The sequence below is a fragment of the Mangifera indica genome, chromosome 7 (assembly GCF_011075055.1).
Source record: "Mangifera indica cultivar Alphonso chromosome 7, CATAS_Mindica_2.1, whole genome shotgun sequence".
NCBI classification, from domain to species: Eukaryota; Viridiplantae; Streptophyta; class Magnoliopsida; order Sapindales; family Anacardiaceae; genus Mangifera; species Mangifera indica.
The window spans coordinates 1,062,249-1,079,505 of record NC_058143.1 but is presented as its reverse complement, the minus strand read 5'-3'; the positions used below and the strand labels follow the sequence as shown (position 1 = coordinate 1,079,505).

General features: G+C 31.8%; 1 protein-coding gene across 1 annotated transcript in view; it reads right to left on the bottom strand.

The window, feature by feature from the left end:
• The window catches only part of LOC123220650, a 60,833-nt gene extending 56,175 nt beyond the window's left edge, over positions 1 to 4,658 (bottom strand). The window contains exon 1 of the mRNA XM_044643213.1: positions 4,460 to 4,658. The gene's annotated coding sequence lies outside the window, so the exon portion shown is untranslated. The remainder of the gene's footprint in view (positions 1 to 4,459) is intronic.
• Positions 4,659 to 17,257: the final 12,599 nt, after the last annotated feature.

The window sequence follows — 17,257 nt, the reverse complement described above, 5'->3', positions numbered from 1 at the left end:
GTTTGAAAGTTAAGCACACAAACAACAACACGGCTAAGAAAAAAATGGAGAAAATATGAAGAGTTTTGAAAAATAAACCACTAGATTATTGCTTCACAAACTTGGGTTTTATCATGTCACTATGGGATCGTAAACTTAATGTGACGCTAGTAGGGCAAAAATGTAGGCGAAGGAAATCTACTATAGCAGCATGACATCAGTTCCAACCATAGTAAGACATTTTCAAATGGATAAAAATTTTTGTAAATTTTAATATTTTTGTGATGATAACAAAGCTTAAGTGTTTTTAACAGGATCAAAGAAAGCCAAAAACAAAAAAGAGAAACACTATAAAATCTCATCTCTTAAACTTGTGGAGATCAAGACGTGTTCTCCATTTGTATATCTTGCCAGAGAAGGTTCGTTGGATATGAAAATTGCAAGTCTTTACTAGATAAACTGAACAGTTTCACAACCTTAAGTAATTTCTTAATACAAATGTTCTAAAAGTTGCGTTTTTTATGATTGTTTGTTTAGTTTCAACTCAAATATTGATATTTGTCCTTTGTGAATTAATAGTTTGGAGAGAAAAACAAAAAGGAAGTCAAAGTAGCTTCAACAGGATGCGCAACAAGAATTTTTCTAAATAAACTGGATAAGATTAAAAAAATTGATTCACCTACTATTTTCTTGTTCATAAAATTGTAAGTTGTAACTCTCTTTGTTGTATTAACTTTTTTACTTATTCTTTCAGCTTTGTCAATTTCATATTTTATTTCTTTCTTTTGTAGACGATGATCTAGGCACACAGTTGGAAAAATTAAGTTCACTATCACCAAACAGCTAGTGACTTAGAGAAAATCTCATAAACGGTTAAGGCCACAAACCACTAGATCATTGCTTCACAGACTTGGGGCTTCATCACGTCACCATGTCAAAAAATGCAGTGGCAGGGTGTCACAGACCTGGAGTTCTGCTTGAAGCTTCTGTTCACTGCTGCTGGATTAGTGGTATCAGGATGTTTGCTGGAGATTGTAATGTGTTTGGGGATGAAATAGATGCTGAAGATGTGCTGCTAGGTTGGCTCTTCCTTGCTGCTGCACTCCTGTTACTGGACTAATACTGGAACAAGAAATCTGGAATTTATGTATTATAGCTACTGTTGTATTAAATGATAGATCTACTCAAAAATCAGAACAATTTTTGCAAACTGATGCTTGTATTGAAAGGATTTTTTAGAATTACAATAAAGGTTCCATTGATCAATCTTGCAGTTCTTTACATTGGAATTAATATAGATTCAAGAAACATAAAAAGACTCAAGTAAACAAACTAATCCCTCCAACTTTCGAGAGGCTGAAACTCTCCCTCTTCTTCATTTTCAACAATTTTCTTCTTTGAATTCTTTTTGAATCCTTCCCTTTTTTTATCCTCATTACAGTCAAGTTTTCCCATAGATTGACACGTCCCCTCTCCAAATTTGGTGGTCCTTGTTGCTGTGAAATTGCCATCTGCTTTACTCCTTTGCTGCCATGTGTGTTTGTTGACCCAAGTGGTCCTTCCTCTTCTTGATTGTTCTACATTTAGTGTCTCATCTTGCAGGAATTGTAAGCATAGGCCTTAACAGTCTCCCTATCAAAAGAACAATTTGAAGTATAGAATAATATTTGATTGTGGAATAAAAAGCAGAAGAAGAAAATCTACAGATTCAAAAGAATGAGTTTGCAAAAACCCTTTTTACTTTTCTCTTATGTGTTTAATGCTTCTTGATATAGGATAAAGCTAGATCAACCCATAAGAAAATTTAAAAATATCTTTGAAGTAGATAAAGCATGCATGATGTGTTTTGAGAGCACTATAACTCAAAAAAGCAATACAATACCAATTAGTTGCCAAACAAATTTCATATTTATGCAGATAAAAGTTCAACAAAGTTCCACTATTAAAATAAAATGCAGAATCCTAAAGACAAAGTAACTTACCCAAAAGAAATAAAAAAACAAAAAGAGATATAGACAAATATATGTTATCATAAAGATAAAGAGATCTTCCTTCCGTGCAAGTATGAATGTGTTACAAAGGCTTCAAGATGCAATCCAAAACTCTCAACCCCTCTTCTAAATGAGCAGGACCATTAGAAGATAATCATGAAATCTTATAGTGTCGAAGTTGTAATAGCTAATTAGACAATTTTTAATGTATTATATAGGATTTATAATGGTTAACTTTTCATATGAAAGCTATGTCCACTCCACTGCTATGAAATTTCCCTAGGAAGAAATATTACAAGGCAGTCGGGCCTCTCCAAACCAACGGAAGAAAGTACCATGGGCTTGGGCTAGGCTTATCTAGGGTCAATTTAAAAATGCAAGGCGAGACATACGAAAAAGCTCTACTTTTTATTTTACTTGGGCCTAAAATGAACTTTCTACTTTGAAGAGATAAAAGATTTTCAGACTTACAAAACAAGAAATTAGAATTCTAATTTTACTTAGCAAGAGATAAGAATTTCAATATAAATTTAGAAGCCTTGACCCTCTCTAATTCTAATGAGGAGAGGATTTCTTGATAGAAACAGATAAAGGGATGAAGACAAAGACAAAAAAATCTTTACTTAAAATACTAACATATTTTTATATTTTTAGATTGTTTATATTTTTCAAATTTATTTAAGTTTTTATTGCGTATTAAAGTGGTATATAATATTTGTGACACTTGAAAAAGAGATATAAATATTAAAATATTTACAATCACAATTCTTTTTACAATCAAAATATTTTGTTCCATATATAATTAGAGTTCTGTTTACAATCAGAATTCTACTTGTAATATTAAAATTATATAATTGGAATTGAATATAACTCATATGTTCCATATATATAAAAAAAAAAAAAATTCCTACCACCATGCACGATATAGAATCAATTAATTCATGTGAAGAATTAAAAATTTATAAAATGAAGGTCCAAACCAGTGTTTGTAACCTTAAGGCCGAAGAAGACTGCAGATATTTTCTATTAAAAGAAGGGCAGCGGAACATTCCTCATTTTCGCAGAATGCAGATTTTTTTATCTCTCATCTTTTCTTTCTCACTCTAAATGAAGAATAAAAGCGTTACTCCGGCGACCATTGAATCATGGAGGTATTACTATTACAGATTCTATATAAACGAGGTTCTTTGTAAACTTTCTTTTCAGTGACGATGCATTATTCAAATCTGTCTCCGGCTTCAGGTCTACTCTCTCTTTTTTTTTTTTTTGTTTCCTTAAAACCTTTAGATTTGTTTTTTTTTAAACCTTTCAATCCACTTATCATTAATTATTTTTGTTTTATAATTGCAGATAGGTATTACTGTTACAGGATTTTGTCAATTCAATGATCAGAAATGAAGAACAGAGCAAGATCTGTGGATCCATATGTGCCTAGCTATTTCTATTAATTCCATGTAATTTGATTTTCTGATAGGAATAGTAGATTCCACTCGAAGAAGTTAGGGTTTATCATATATCAAAAGAAATTCATGGTGAAATAAAAATAAAATAGAAATCAGACAAAGTGTTTGATAAAAACATACCGTAATTTTAAACAAAAACACTGAAATAAGCGAGCTAGAATTTGAGATCTGGCAGTGGCAATCGCTATCTGCTGTGGAGTTCTTTTTTTTTTTTCCAGAGACAAAGCAGGAAAAAATGAAAACAGAAACACAAGAAGCAATAGGCTGTAGAAAATCTTCAATGCTCAAGACACAACTAAAGGGTCTTCAATTGTGAGATTCTTCACGACACACATGTCTGAGCCCTAGGCTCATATTTTTGTGTATAACCCTTTGTTACTGTATAAAATTCTTTGTAAGAAAAAACCTTTACATTTAGCATTGAAAATACGCCGTCTTTATCCTAGGAGTTCTCTCTTGTCTGCCATAGTATCACAAACAACATTGTTGTTAATGCAAAAACGACAAATGATCCAGCAAAGCCAACAAATCAAATTATTATTATTGATATTTTCCCCTGCAAAGTGATACACTATATTGACCAAAGTTCAGCAAGAAATAGGATAATTTTAATCACAAAAAGATTATCAAATCAAATTGCTTTCTAGTCTTGGTTTCGCTCAAAAAAAAAAAAAAAAAATTGTATAGCTAACGACATATAATTTCGTAGAGACATTTCATCGAACAGCTTCTAGCACAGCATTTTACAATATAACATTTACCCAATACAAGCTATAGAGTTTTCCCTTTGAGAGATTAAACCTTTAACCAGAATACCCCATAAGATCAACACACTTCAAAACATCATATAGATAAGAAAATAAAACTGTTGCGGACCTCCTTACAAAACTAGAATTATACAGTAACAACATCCACAAAAACAAATAAATAACTTCACAAACTTTAATTTTCTTTTGATTTCTCACGTTTTCCTTATAGCCAAACAAACAAATAGCGTAAATGAGTGAATGTGAATGATTTGTTTACCTTAATAATGACCATTAAACAAAGCGGAGAGTCCGTAAATACTGAACACAGGTGGTTTCAACGATTTTTTCAAACGGACGATGAAGGTGCTGGATGAAAGTTAACATTAGTGGTGGTCCTGAACAGCCAGCCATGCTGGAAGAGGAAACAATACCAGGTGAGGGAAAACGATGAGAGTGATGAAATATTACTGTTTTTTTTTTTTAAATACTAAGTCATGTTGCTTGCAATATTTTTTTTTACGAAAAATTGACCTGATCTGGGATTACGATGACGTGGCAAAAAAAGGGCACCGGTCAAATTGGATTCCACGTCTTTCAGTAATACTCATATAAATCTTAAACATCTTTTGTTGTAGTGGCAAGGCCTTCAAGTAGTAGAGAATGTCGAAGAAGCTGAGTTTATTTTGGTCCATGGTACTGAAGCGTTGGGGCTCCCTTCTGAAGAGGCACGTCCTACTAGTCTTGAGGATCTCGAAAAATATTGGTGCTTTGTGCAGTCAAGAAAATTCCAATGATTGTAGCCGGACCAAATTTCATCTCTTGAACTTGTTGAGATGAAGAAGTATTCTTTATTTGTATATTTTGCCAGAGAAAGCTTATTAGATATGATAATCTCAAGTTTTTACTAGATCAACTGAATAGCTCTAAAAACTTAAGTAATTTTTTAATATAAATGCTCTTAATGTTGTGTTATTTTATGTATGTTTGTCTAGTTGCATGCAATTCGAATATTGGTATTTGTCCTTTATTAATTAATAGTTTGGAGAAAGAAAAAAAAGGAAAGTCGAAATGGCTTTAGCAGGATAAATAGTAAGAATTTTTCTAAATAAACTAGATGAGATTAAAAGAGTTAACTCATCTACTATTTTCTTGTTTATAAAATTGTAAATTGTAACTTTCTATTGTATCAATTTTTTTATTTGTTTTTTTAGTTTTGTCAATTTTTTCTTATTTTATTTCCTTCTTTTATAGATGCTCTAGGCACAGAGTCAGAAAATTTAAGTTCACTAACACCAAACAACTAGTGACTTGGAGAAAATCTAACAATGGTTAAGGCCATAGACCACTAGATCATTGCCTCACAGACTTTGGGTTTCATCATGTCACCATGTCAAAAAATGCAGTGGCAGGGTGTTACAGATTTGGAGTTCTGCCTTGAAGCTGCTCTTCACTGTTGCTGGATTAGTGGTATCGGGACGTTTGCTGGAGATTATACTGTGTTTGGGGATGAAATAGATGCTGATCTATGTGCTGCTCTTCCTTGCTGCTGCACTCCTGTTACTGGGCTAATACTGGAACCAGAAATATGGAATTTATGCATTATAGCTACTGTTGTATTGAATGATAAATGTACTCAAACATCATAACAATATTTGTAAACTGATGCTTGTATTGAAAAGATTTTCCAGAATTACAATAAAAGTTCTTTACATTGGAATTAACATAGACTCAAGAAACACCCTAGACTCAAACAAACAAACTAATCTCTCCAACTTTTGAGAGGCTGGAACTCTCCCCCTTCTTCCTTCTCAAAAATTTTCTTCTCTGAATTCTATTTGGATCCTTCCCTTCTCCTTTTATCCTCATTACATTCAAGCCTTCCCATAGATTGCCACATTCCGTCCCCAAATTTGGAAGTCCTTGGTGCTGTGAAATTGTCATCTGCTCCACTCCTTTGCTGTCATTGTGTTTGTTGAACCAAGTGGTCCTTCCTCCTCTTGATTGTTTTGCATTTGGTGTCAATCTTGCAGGAATTGTAAGCATAGACCCTAAAAGTCTCCCTATCAAAAGAAACATTTTGAAGTACACCATAATATTTGTTTGAGGAATAAAAACAGAAGAAGAAAATCCGCGGATTTTAAAGAATAAGATTGCAAAAACCTTTTTTACTTTTCTCTTATGTGTTCTTGATATGGGAAAAAACTAGATGAACCCATAAGAAAATGAAATTAATTACAACACAAGTAAATGAAATTTTCTGTTACATAAGTTTGATATTGCATAGTTTTAGGGACATTAAAGAATTAAACCATATAGGTAGAATAATGAAACAATGAGAATTCAAATAAGATGCCTTACCTAATGCTTGAAGACATACTTATAACATGCCAAGGTAATACTTGGATATTCAGGTTTTCTAATATTATTTGATGAAAAATTCCCCACTAATTGATGAAAAATAAATCAATTGATTTCCTGGGATTAACACCAACTCATAAAAATTAAATCAACCATAAAGCGAAATAGCTAACTCATAAACTAAAAGTCCACGTTGAAAAATAACACTTGCTCTTGGTAAAACTTTAAAAGAATTAAGTGAAAACGGAAACTTCTAATGTTTGCTTACGACTAGCAACATATGATAGTAATTTTTACCCAACATGGAATTAGTTGCAAATCTTTGCCATTGATGCAAGGCACTATCCATCAGGCCATGCAAGTATTAACAAGCCTAAACATCAAACAAATTTGAATACCTGCATTTCACTATGATATTTCTTTTATAAATGCATAATATAGTTCAACTGGTCAACTAGAAAAAAAGCTTAAGGTTACATACACAAACAATTTGTCAAAACTGATTGTTGGAAAATGGTTTGCACCTCTATTAGTATTAGTGACAAGGAACAAACAAAAGAAAGAGCATTCAAGAAGAGCGTCAATCAATTCTTAGAAAGGAACATTTATACTTCAATGATTATGTCATACTAGAGAAACAACTAAAAACAAAGAAGAATAAGTAGTGAGAGTAGTTGAAAAGACTAGGAAATAATGTACAAGATGATATGGTGGCGTCTTATCTAATAGATGGTTGGATCATTCTTCTTTAAGCTAAGACAAGAAGTATCAAATCTTGAAGCACTTGTGCAACTTATATATAGCATATGTTAAAATATATTTTGAATATATTTAAGATATTTTCTGACAATAGACATGTCTATTCATGAGTTCTTTATCACCGATCTCCTTTTCTGGCATTGCTTCCTTATTTTCTGTTCACCGACTCGCACTTCCCTTAACTTTTGATCATTGTCTATTATTTTGAACCTTGCATTATTGGATTGTTATGTATCTTGGGCTTTTTGTTAGACCGTGTTAGGTTGTTTCGACTCCACTTTGTCAATAATACTTTTGTGTGGACTGTTAAGACTTAAAAGTAAATAATATTTAGTTGGACAATTATCAAAGGCTCACTATGTTACATTTGAACCATTACCAACGTTAATAATAACAATAATTAGGATTGAATTCGATATAAATCAAGCTCAAACAAAAGTTAGTTTGATATCGATTAAAATCTAAAATATCTTTAACTTAAATTCAATTTGACTTGAAAAATCAAGGTTTAATCTTAGTTTGGATGCAATTTAATTTTGAATTTGATTCGAATTGTTTTAACTTTGAATATTTTAATTAGTTCAAACTAAATAATTTATGAAAATGAGAATAATCTTTGACTCGATCTTTAATTTGGCTCAACTATTTGAGTTAAAACTTTACTCATTTAATCTAAATTATGAGCTAAATTTGAGTCAATTCAAATCAAATAGTATATATCTCTAACGTTAATTCTTTTAAAGTATTATTTAAATATTTTCTCAAAATTTAATGTCAGGGAAATAAATTTATTTTTTTCTTATCAGATCTCAAATAATTATATAATTAAATGTTTTTGAAACAATTTATTTGACTTAAATTATTTTTTATTTATTATAATTTTTAATTAAAATATGGATGGTGTGACTACTTTATATCATATTTTTTAAATAAAAATATATTCGAACTGAATTTATTTAAGTTTGTAGTTTGATTTGAATGAATCAAATTTTAGTAAAAACAATCTCAGTTTATCAAGTTTAAGATGGACATTCTTAAATCTCTTTTTCATATTCGGATATTCTTCTTTTTCTTTAATAATTCTTATTTTTTTAATAATTCTTCTCTTTTCTTTAATATTAAATATTTTCTTTTCGAATATCTTTGTTTGTCAATTTGAGAAAGTCGAGTTTGAATCAATTATCATAGATTCAAATTAAGTTTGAGTTGACTCTAGTTAATTTAGATTCAATTCGAATTAAGCATACCCACAAAGAGAAGGGGGAGGGCAAAACGCAGCGTTTTGTTCTAGAACCATTAATTACCCGAAAAACACAAAATTCACTTAAACGAAAACAAAAAGAAAAAACAAAAACAACGTCCAAATGGAGGGAGAAGGAGGAGGTGCTGCGGCTTAGCAGGCAGACACGGAGATGGCAGAGGCGCCATCAGACCCTCAGCAGCCACCGGTGGCTCCTCAGGCTGTGGGGATGGACAACATCCCGGCGACATTGAGCCACGGGGGACGATTTATTCAGTACAACATACTTGGGAATATATTTGAACTGACGGCAAAGTAAAAGCCGCCTATTATGCCCATCGAGAATGGCGCATATCTCTCACTGACTCACTTATCTCAATCACTCTCAGTGTTGTTAAAGTCTTTTTTTAGCACGTGGGTTTGTTTTACTCCGATGTGCTTTGATTTATGAGTGTAAGTTTTATCTGGATTTTGATGATTTTTGAATATTGTGATGTGTGGGTTTTTTATTATTTAGTGAAATTTTTTTTTTGTGTCGAAAAGATATATTGCAGTTACAAGGGTAAAGATTGAAACTCATATTACACAAAATCAATTAGCTTATGTTAAGATCCAATTTACACACTTATACACCATTTATTTTACTTAAGTTTATTAGATGTGAGACTCTCTTTTTTTTTCTTTTATTTGAGTCTCCAATACCCCTTTTAAGTGCAATCACCTAAACTATTAAACCTACCTCTCGGCTCAGCCAATTTTTGACTGAGTGTGTTGTCACTTGTATCTAAAAACACTTAAACTGTTAAACCCGTCGTTTAGCTATTTGCTTCAATACAAACTAAGAAGAAGAAAGAGATTATTTATGAAGGTCAAAAATTATCAAAACTGATTTTTTGCGTATTAGCTTTTAGAAACATATAGTTCGATGGAAGTTACACTTCTGTGTATAGGAAGTTGTAGCCATTTCTCTGAAGAGAAATGAAAAAAATGTCAATATGAAGATTGAATTTGTAGAGTGTGTAAAGAAGTGCTGCTAGTTGGAATTGCAAATCTTCTGGTGAAAGTTTGGTTGTTTTAAGTGAGTGAGTGTGCATGTAGTTTTGTTTGTGGATGGTATGTTTTCTGGTTCTTTTTATGGATTTGCGTTTTATCTGTAATGAGGTTGTTTGGAGTGTTTCCTTCTCATTTTTCTTTCTTTGGGAAATGTATTGAGTAATTTCTATTGGCTGTTTATTAGATCGGCATTGAATTCGGAGACAAATGAGCATGTGGCAATAAAGAAGATAGCAAATGCATTTGATATTAAGATTGATGCAAAGAAGACTCTTCATGAGATCAGGTTGCTTTGGCACATGGATCATGAAAACATCAGTGAGTGATAATTGTTGATTCCTTTTTTCTTTTTTTTGTGGTGGCTTCAGTTATAAGAAGCAACATATTGGATGGATGGTGTTTTGATTTTATTTTTCTGTTACGGAGCTAAATGCCAGTGGACTTGTTTTTGTTTTGACATTACAATATTGTAAAAATTGTGTAGTTGAGATAGTTAGCTGTTCATAGGTCGCATGGACATGTGCTTATATGTTTATTTGCCCAAGCTGTGAAATTGATAATATTTGTGGTTAATTTTTTTATAAAAAATGAAAGGATAGTATTTGCATAATCATATGTACATATAGCCATTGTGTGGGAATTTGGTGAACTTCTGTAAGCCATCAATTTGAGAAAGGTATTTAAGTGGTTGGATTCTGTTGGTAAGTGGTTATGGAAATCTGTTCTTGAGACAGCATTTTTAAGGAACTATGTGTTTGAAAATATAGTGTAGGCAGTAGAGATTGGACTTATAGTTTTGTTAGAAGCACCCAAGGGTTAGTTTATGGAGTGGAATTACTGATGGATAGGAGGCTTTTGTAGATGAGATATCTTTTATGATGAAACATGGGAGAAGATTGATAAATCATGGCATCTTTTGAGAAGAGAAGTCTCTGACTTCTAATTTTGCATATTTGTGCACATTGTTGATGGTCGTTTGAGCTTCTTAGATGCTTATATTTATGTTTTGTTTGTGGAAATGGGAATGAACATGTTCAAATTTATTATTATCCAGTGCTGATTAGGGTTGAACTTTTCTTTGAAAGTGTGCAAATGTAAAAGGGTTGTTGCATCTCTAACTCTCTCATTGTGATAGGTTGGTTACATGTGATTGGGTTGGTTGTCACAATCACTGACATTCTATATCAGTGCAGTGTTGTACCTTCATTGGTGTTAATCTCATGCGGTAGTATTTGTCAGAAGCAGAATGTGACTGCTAGATCAAGTACAGAAGCAGATTACCATGCTATGGCTTAAAGGGTCCAACAGTTGCTACAAGGGATTGCTGGAAGTTGTGCTTTAATGAAATCCTTGAATCCTAAGATGCATTGAACATTGAATTTGAAATCATGGTAGATATTTTTAGTATCCCTTGAAAATTACGGATTAGATTGGTGAATATGGAGAATGTATTACTGGTAAGTTTGTCTGTAAGGGTTTCACTTGCTTCTAAGGGGTCATTTTATCAATATAGAAGGTCTTATATTTGGGCTTATGATCAAGAACTTTTATCTCCTTTTTCTATTCCTACATGCATTGCCACATTGGATCGCCCTTGGCTGGGGCTATTTGTGCACCATTAATGGGAAAAAGTTTGATCATTTTCTTCTTTAAGCATATGCCATATTGAGATATATTATCTTGAATTTTCTCCTTCCTGGAATATTGAAGAACTCTTTTAGGAGTTGGATAGGAAATGTTTTTGACTACATAGATTGGTTAGTATTATTTTTTGGCTCTTTCCTGCTTGATGTGGACTCCACAATGGACAACAGTGAAAGGGCTAGTGAAGGAGCATGCCATCCACTCAGCATATCAAGATTTCTTTTTCTCTAACATCATTGTAGTGGCTTTGACTTCTCCTTGGAAAGACTCTTTAATTTTGTGGAGTTCCAATCCTTAATCGTTTTGTTTTTGATATTTTCCAATGTTGCTTTTTTCTATTTTTGGCTGCATTTTCTGGTATTATAGACCTTGTTTGGCCCTGGAGCCCTGTATTTTTGTTTACAATCATCATGCATAGTTATTATTCTTCAGTAAAAAAAATAGAAGTAAATTTATCTATAACCAAAGTAGCATTTTTTTACAGGTTGTTGCAACAATGGATATAATTCCGCCACTCCAAAGGGAATTGTTTAATGATGTTAGTATTGCATATGAGCTTATGCATTCAGACTTGAATGAGATAATTCAGTCCAATCCAGCATTATCAGAGGAACACTGCCAGGTTTGAGTTTATAGCTTTTTTTTTAGGTGTATAGCTTTTTTGGAAAAAACAATGATGCATAAACTGGCAGGTTAATTTGAAGAAGTCCTATGCTTGAGTAACCTTGACTAGAGAAAACCCTTTTTCTACATGTAGATTTGTTCTTGCTATTTGTCATTGATTGCATAAACTGGCAGGTCAATTTGAATGTCATCACCCTTGATTAGGAGGTCTTTTCCAGAGTTAGATATAGGTTGATGCATGATTAGTTGCCCAAATGGCTATTAATGCGTATTAGCACACAAGTACAATTGGCAAGGGGACTGGCTACAGTTGCACCAGCAGCAGAACCGTCCAGTCAAATTGGGAGGTCCACAGCAACTCAAGGTCTGTATCAGCAGCACTCAGGTGGTCTTCCATCGACATGAGTTGGAGTGATTGGGGTGCTATATCCCTTGAGGTATGCTAAGTTTTAAAGATTAATAGCTAACTGTTTCTTCTAATTCTCATGGCAGTCCATTTAAATATAGTGGGCCAAATGACTTATTCCCACACACAAAGGTATAGTGAAAACCCAAAGCGATTCTCGCTAATTTTTGAAAACTTAAATACCTGTCCATCCATTAGTTTTAACTGTTATAATCAAGATAAAATTGTTATTTAGAATTTTAATTTAAACAAAGAAGAAATTATTTTTGTTTTCTCTCTTAGTTTTAAAAACTAATTATTTCCCTCAGCTTGCTTTAAAAAATTATCTTTCACCCCCAGTTTTTAGGGTTTTATTTTTAGAATGAACAATTGCACCCCCTCAAACTTTGAAACATTACACTTACACCCCAAAAACTTACCATTCTTCCTGATGTTCCTCTCTAGCGGCAATCCCCCTTTCCCTGGTGGTTTCTTTGCACGAAAACCACCAAAAATCTGATCGAAATAGTTGGATTTTTGTGCACAAATCTATGCAAAAATTACATAGAGTTATGCGACGATTTGTGCATCAGTCGGTTCACAAATCGTCGCATGGATTTGTGCGAACAACCACCTCCTCAAAGTTTGAATCATTGCACTTACACTCCAAAAACTTCATTCTATCTTTTCAACAACCATTCTTTCTAGCATTCCTCTTCGGCAGCAATCCCCCCTTCCCTGGTGGTTTCTCGACACAAAAACCACCTAAAATCTAATCGAAATGGCTTGATTTTTATGCACAGATCTATGCGATTGGAGGAAAATCCAATCGTTTCGATTAAATTTTCAATGGTTTCCACTTTAGGAAACCACCAGGGAATGGGGATTGTTGCTCTGAGAGGAACATTGAGAAGAATAGTTGCCAGAAAGATGGAATGAAGTTTTAGGGGTATAAGTGCAATGTTTCAAAGTTTGAGGGTGTAATTGTTCATTCTAAAAATAAAACCCTAAAAACTATGGGTAAAAGATTAATTTTTTTTAAAATTAAGTTAAGGAAAAATGGTTAGTTTTTAAAATTAAGGGGGAAAAAAGAAATAACTTTTTCTTTGTTTAAATAAAAATTCTAAATAACGATTTTATCCCTGATTGTAGTATTTAAAACTAACGGATGGGTAGTTATTTAGGTTTTTAAAAACTAATAGATAGATCACTTTGGGTTTTCACTATACCTTGGGTGGGAATAAGCCTTTTGGCCGATATAATAACTTGTAACTACCTAGTATTCTCTCTTTCCTTGTTTGATTAATTTAAGGTGCTTGAAAACAAAGAAATAGAGGAGCATTGATTTTAAGAAAGGTTCTTGCCAGAAATCCTTGTTTCAAGAATGAACCATTTTCAACTTGTTTAAATTGGCAATTATCAAAGGCTTGAAACTCTCACTCCCAAGGGCAAAATAAAAATGTGCCCTTTGGGGAAATAGGAATGTGCTTCAAATTTTGAGTGTCTAAACATATTAGGTGCTCTACTCATTATCATAAAAATAATCATTGTAGAATGTGCTTCAAATTTTGAGTGTCTCCCCTGTTTTATTAAGTTCATTTAAAATATGATGGACTAGATAATCCTTGTTGAACTGCTCATTTAAAATATGAGCAGTTTTAGAGAAGTTGCAGATTTATTTTCTGTCAAAACTCTTTCATCAAAATACGATGCTATCCATCATATGTGTTACCGACATTCATATTGATAAAACCTCTTATGTGTCTAATGCTTCTTGATATATAAAAAAACTGAATGAACCCATGAGAAAATTTGAAAGTTTCTTTGAAGTAGATGAAATATGCATGATGTGTTTTGAGAGCATAATAACTCAACAAAGTTATAACTTGGGTGAATATTCTCACTTTTGCAACTCATATATAGTATATTTTTGTTGAACTTCTCCAAACCATTTTATTGATTCTACCCATAACCATTGAGGGCAAAAGATTTAAGAGGTTGGAAGAGAGTGAGCTTCTAATGTCACAAATACCCATAGAATACACTTATGAGTTGACTCAACTGAATTCGGGTCCTTTCGTCATATTTAAGAATTTTAACTATTTTTTATAGACATAACAAAATTGATAATTGAACCAACAATCACAAATAAAGCTAAAACTAACTGTATATGTTACCAGATTAATTTGTATAAATAAATTAGTAAAAAACATTTATATATATAATTATACTCTGATATTATAATTTCATTGATAGTATTATATTTTTTTTTATTAATACAATAAATTAATGCAATTTTAATACTCTTTTAAAATTAATGGGTTTTTTTTTCTTCTTTCCACTTAATTCTCTTGTCCAAGAATTTAAAAAAAAAAACTGTTTTATTTTTTAAATTATAAAATATTTAAAAAATTATCAAGATATTTAACGATCTCCTTGACCTAACAAGCAACAATCTTCATTAAAACTGCCTTAGCCTTTGCCTTCTCTATTATAACTTATAACATATAATTGTTTATGTTTATAACACTATTTATGAAAATTATCTCAAAAAATTAAAACCTTAAAAGGGAAAATTTAGTTTTCAAAGTTAATAAGGGGAGTTATGAGAAAGTTTTATTATTTTTTATATATTATTAATTAAATGATGATTTTATTTATAAAATTAACTAATTATATTAATTTTAATAATTTATATGTGAGAATTTGAGTTTTCAATAGTTAAGGGATTAGCAATTTAATAAACCTTGGGTGGAAATAAGTCACTTGGCCTTAAAAGAAAATGAAAAGGTGGAGTCGGTATGGTGTGGCATATAACTGAACGAGATCCAAGGCTACGAGCAGTTGTTAAACAACATCACAATCGCAGCCCTAAACCTCTCAGTGATTGCTGCCTTGAATTGTGGCCTGTTCTCCATGTGGCATTTCTTACTTATACCATCCCTCATATGTCAACAACAATCTTTCCTTTTTTCCCTATTTTACATCCCTATCATCCTCTATCTTGCAGTTTAGCTTCATCGGTGATGTATAATTATTATATAATTAAATTATTTTAAAATAGAAATAAACATAGGAGTCAAATATAAGTTACACCTTTAATAATTGAAGTCGTTGAAAAGCTTATTTCAATTGAAACTTTTTCTCAATGTGATTTTGTTTGAAATTTCTAAATAAGAAATCACCTTAAAATTGAATAAGCATTAACATTTATTTATAAGCTTAAGGTTGTAGAGATCACTTTCGAGTTTGAGTTATCGGCCCTGAAATTTGAGGGTTACCATAGAGAATGAATCTCTCTAGGTTAACCAAATTTCTAATGTGGGATCTACAAATGCATATCTATGGTAAAGTTTAGACATTTCAGGTCCCAGATAATATTTGTCCAAATTTAATAATTGTCTCAAGCACTTGACCTCTAAAACAATAGATTTTCTAGTCGAATCACATCAACAATATCACAACGCGCTTTTTTTGAAAGAACTTGCTCTAAAAATAAATTGTTCTATAGGTCAAATTCCAAGGCAACTAATCTAGCTTCAACATATTAGAAAGTTCAATGTTGTTAGATATGATGACTCAAATTTAGGAATAAACATTCCAGATGAAGAATCAAGAGTTTCAGTATTAGAACGGGTATTTAAGGTGTCATAGCAAGTTAGAACAAAGTTGTTTCACTAACTATTATTGGTTGTTCAATAGAAACTGAAAACTTCATTCAGAATGTGCATTATAATCGGTTATGTTGTTTCTGCAGTTTCTGCTCTAACTGCTTTCAAATCATATTTGGATACCCTTTGAATGGAACAATTGCTTCATCCAGAATGGCAGTTTTGTCATGAGAATAAATTTATACTTTTCACATATTTTAGACTTTAAGAGAGAGACTTAATTGGGTTTTACCGTCTCTATACTTAATATTCAAGAATGTTATCAATCTTTTGCATTTTCCTTGTAATTAAACTTCAAAGTGCTTGTGAATTTTCCCAGGTTCACATGTAAATGCTTTGTGTTCTTTCTCTTTTACATTATTTATGGTTTGTTTGCTTTTATTACGAATTCACTAGGTTTCCGCATAACATAAACATCACAAAGCAAAACATTTTGTGTAATCTACTCGACATGATTAGAGAGCTAAAGACATTGAACCAATTATACTTACAGAGCCAGGTTTGAAAGAATTGAAATCAAGATGCTCAAAACTTCTTCATACAGCTTCCTGTGAAAGGATCATAAGAAAGGGAAAGATCCTTCACAACAATAGTATCTGAACCAAGCTTTGCTGTCAAAGACACAATCAAACCTATCTTCATCACCATTTCAATTTCTTTGAGAGCTCCATGAATTAAAGTGTTTTAATATATGTGATTGGTTGTTGTGATTTTTTTTTTTTTTTTGCACATATGATTGTCAAACAATTCAATGTGCACCAATGTATATCGTAAAATTTGTTTGATTCCACAATTAAAGTTGGATGCAATTTGGGCCAAGCATGAATAAGATCCAACTCAAAATCAAATTGAATCCAAATGAGTCAATTCAAAATTAAGTGAAGATTGATAAACAGAGGTTTGAATTCAATTTAAAATTAATTTAACTTTGGATTCTATTCGAGTCAATTTAAACTCAAATTGTTTATGAAAACGAGTTTAATTATTTTGCTCGAACTCGACACATTTGAATTGAGCTTAAAATTGAGTTCAAACTGTTCAAATCGAATTCAACCCTATCCAAAACCTCTTATACAATTATTATAGATTCAACTACTTTAATGGTTTTTTACTATCAAAATAACAATATCGGTTTAGTTTGATCAAATTAAAGTGACGTTAAATTTGCGTTTATAAGAAGTACCAATAAGGACCATGATAATTTGTTATTATGTGATTATATGTCATTTTATTTTTAATTCAAAATCATTCAATCATTTAATAATATATCATTATTGATATGTAGATCGGCGATAAGTGCACATTGTTTTTTGTTTGAGCAAAAAAATTGATTTTATAATT